Source organism: Pteropus vampyrus, unplaced genomic scaffold (genome assembly GCF_000151845.1).
Source record: "Pteropus vampyrus isolate Shadow unplaced genomic scaffold, Pvam_2.0 Scaffold21, whole genome shotgun sequence".
In the NCBI taxonomy this organism is placed as follows: Eukaryota; Metazoa; Chordata; class Mammalia; order Chiroptera; family Pteropodidae; genus Pteropus; species Pteropus vampyrus.
This window is the reverse complement of record NW_011888802.1, coordinates 5054971-5059289: the sequence shown is the minus strand read 5'-3', so window position 1 is coordinate 5059289 and position 4319 is coordinate 5054971.

Here is a 4319-nt window from a genome sequence, read left to right as displayed (position 1 = left end):
TATATGTAAGTACTTTATTTTGGGGATGCTAATGTAAATGATACTGCGTTTTTAACTTCAAAGTCCACCAGTTGCTGTTGGTATATAGGAATGCGATCGACTTTTTAATGTTAATTTTGTATCTTGCAACTTTGTTATAATCAATTAGTTCCAGGAGATTTTTTCTTTTTATATTCTTTTTGATTTTCCACATAAAGTAGTATCATGGTATCTGAGAACAAATACTATTATATTTCTTCCTTCGCAAGTCTTCTTTTCTTTTTATTACTACATTAGCTGTAACTTATAGTATGAGGTTGAAAAACAGTGGTAAGAGGAGGCATTCTTGCTTTGTTCCTGATTTTAGTGGGAAAGCTTCAAGTTTTTCAACATTAAGTTTGATGTTAGCAGTAGGTTTTTGGAGATACTCTTTATCAAATGGAGGAAAGAATTTACTCATAGTTTTTTTCATGAATAGATGTTGGATTTTGTCCAATGCTTTTTCTACACGTTGACTTACAGAGGTTTTTAATCCATTATGGATTCTATTTCTATCATAAAATTAACCCAAGAAAATTTTCTTTCAACAAAATTTGTGATGATAAGCACTTAATACCCTATTGCACTGGCCATGCCACTATATCAATAAAAAGTGTGCCTAGCCAAATTAAATCCAGCATATCTGGAGAACTACATTCATATTTGTAAATAATTGAGCAATCCTCAGTGCACATAAGACAGAGGTTGCATCTTAAGAAGCTGTAATAAGTTTACTTTCTGCTGTCACTGTATAGGAGATGGAATTAGTACCTCTAAACTTTACAGAGAAGTGGTAACCAAGGTACATGCACAGCTACTAAAACACTAAGTTGTTTTCTTTTAGTGGTTCGTGTTTGAATTCTTTGCTATAATTCTAAATAAAATTTTAAAAAAACTTTTTCTCATAGGTCAGCTATACAGAAAAAGTCTTTTGAATTATTTGATGTTTCCTTAAAAAATAAAATATTAATCTATCTTATATCTTGCCATAATTAAAATGTTAAACTCAATAATAAAATCATAAAAATATCACTACTAAGTTTGGATTTGCTATAATTGTATGCATGAAAGAATAGGAAACTTTGAGTTCTTGATGCTAGTAGTTTAATTCTCTTCTTTTTGGATACATGATAGGAATATATTCCTCCAGCCTCATTAATACAGGCCTATACATGAGACTTCTTTTAGTCAACAAAATATGAGTATATATGATATGTCTAATGGCTGGACATAAGCTCTTAAAAGGGCTCTGAGTTCCCTTCCCTCAGCAGTGATGTCATTGGAAGCTTATGTTGAAAGGAAGCATCCATCAGCCTAGACTTTAACTACCATAAACAGAGGCCCTTGTCAATCTGCATACAACAGTAATATGAATAAAAATTGTGCCCTAGTGATGTTATATTACTGTGATTTGGGAGTTGCTCTGTTTTATCCTTGCAAATGTACAAATCTACCTTATATTATGGGATACAGGACAAATATTCTTTAGTTTTCTATTTAAGAAAAAAAAATAATAAAGGTAAAGCATTATGTTCTACATTAACTATTATTATGTAAATGAACTAATGACCAAAACAAAAGCATAACGTATAATATTGGGCACATTAAGTTGACCTTTTAATTCATCTCATTAGTTCATGTAATAAAACTGCATTAGCCAGCTTGCTTGCTTTCTTTTACAACAGATTGAGACAAAAGGAATCCACAATATAGTTAACAAATAATAGAAATATCTCATGATAAAAGAATGCAAAGTGTTACTGTGAGAAGGCAGAGTTCTGATGCTATTTCTAATGACATAACAAAGTAGCTAATCTGAAATTTCTCTTGCTAAAAAACACCTAAAATCTGGGGACGAAATACCTAAGTATAGTCTTAAATTATATCAGTAAACTTGCAAGAAAATAAGGATCCTCAAAATGAAACAAAAGTGAAAGCTCCAAATGCATAATTTCATGATATGGCACCTAAGCAAGTTTGCCTGTCCTACTAACAAAGAGCTTGTTCAGAATATCTGTAATGTGTGTGAGCTGAGGGCAGGGGGAAACATGGCAGAAGATAAAACCTTATGACAATCCATGATATAGAATTTTGTAATTGAGATTGTGAATTATAAGGAATATAATAAGGGATATACCCCTCAAAGATCAGTCTGGGGAAAGGAAATGTGCCTGTCCTGATTCCATGCTGGAAAATGAAATTCACCTGAGAAGTCATAGCCTTGAGCCGACATGTCCATTCATAATTCTGTAACTTAGCAATTAACATGTATGCTAGTGATGAGGGTTATGCACCTAGCAGAAACTGTCACTGAAATAATCTAAAGTAAAATGGTAAACAACTTGTGATACAAGAATCTATCTGCTCATTACAGGACTTTTAAAATATGTTCCACATTGTAATTATTTGTAAAACCAGCATCTCCTTTTGTTATTGCCTATTTTTGTTTATATCAGGATAGGGCTACTTATGCTGAGGCAGCAAACTACTTCCAAATTTCAGTGGTTTAATAAAACAAAAGTTTGTTACATGTTCAAATTAGTTTTCCAACATGAGTTGCTTTGCTTAATATTTGCTTCACTAAAGGACACAGATGATTTCCCATTTCATCTTGACTATGCTTCCAAGATTACTATGACAGAAGAAAGTAACAAGATAAATAGTGCTGTGGTGTTTGATGTTTCTGCCCCAAAATGTTTCCTATCACTTAAACTACTACACCATTAACCAAAACAAATCACAGATTAATTTCTAAATTTAAGGGGACAGAAAAAAGTCTTATTATGTGCTTTGATGAAGAGATAACCCAGAAATCTTTGGTGAACAGTATTTATGTCTAATAAATTGTCTATATACAAATAGCACAAAGTAAAGTATAAAGATTTATATATAAAGAATAAAAAAAATCTAGAACTTATTCAGCATTTTTTATGATAATATATATTCTTTCATTATTAATTTTAATAGAGCTTTTTTTAAAAAACTGCTATTTTCAGTATCTAGTCAAAAAAGTTGAAGCTGCAACTGTTGTAAATTTACTGGAGTTTCATTTTTGTTCATAGATCATAAAGTTCAGGACATATATCCTTACAGTATCAGTGTTGGGGCTGATAGGATTTCAGTGTCGCCCCAACCGTAGGGAAGGAGGGAGAGAGAAAAGCACAGCGCAGATGTGTAGTTAGTTAGCATTTTTCCTTGGTTCTTCCTTAAATGATGGCAGTGAAGAATCACAGGTCATTCGGATTTAATAATTTTATTAAAAACATATTTTAGACACAGTATCCTCCAAGGAGGTACATGGTTCCAGCACTGTAATCAACACAAAAGGGCAAAAAAGACCACAAAAGTCCACCAAAAAAGGGAGGAGAGCCCAGAAGGGTAAAATGGAGGGAAAAGCTCAGAAGGGCAAAAAGGACCCAGAAGTAGGCATGTCTGCCATATATTTGGGCTGTGATGGGTGGTTCCAAAGGCATTCCTAGGTGATTGGCAAGTTAGGTTGCTACTGGAGAGCGGGCATCCTCTCCTTGCGTGTTGATCAGGTACTTGATGTTTCGAACAAAGAATTGAGCAAGACATTGAAATACAGTAGAGAAGAAAAGTTTTATTAGAAGTGAAAGTACATTTTCAGACTTGGAAGTGGTCCTGAGCAAGAGAAGCATGGCTCAAAAAGGCCTGGTGACAAAGTCTTCGGGGTTTTTATTCTTATTTGCTGTGGGTGTTCACTTTTCTTAGAGGAGTGGGCTTCCTTGATTGACGGTTAAGATTGACAGGACTCAGTGATTCATCGTTTGCCTTCTGTGCATATTCGTTCCCAGAATTCAGTCTGTTATGATATTGATGAACTTCCAGTCATATGCATCATATAATAATGATGGTATAATGAGGCTCAGGTGAGTTGAAGGTCCTTGGGGGTTCTTCATTGCGCAGGTGCAAATGACTAGCTAAAACTAGTACCCGATTTTCTGCCTACTTGTTTCCTGGTATGAGTTATTTTTAGCCCAAAAATGTCTGCTGGCTTAATTGTGGACCGGCTGGGGTGGACCTTTCCTAGAATAGGATGACCTCTATGTCTTTGCAGGCAGACCCGAAACTCCCTACCTAACTTTTCTGCCTAACTCTTTTCTAAGAGCTATGAAGCCCCTTATTATTAATATGGATGTTAAGGGAAGGGAGGTCTCTTCTGTATCTGCTTCCTACTGAGAAGGGTCATCCCTGCCTATTGGGATTTCATGGAGCTCTTTCCCTTTCTATCTTAGTCAGGGCGGAGTCTTGAGTTTCCTGCTGAAGTGCCGCCTCAGTCC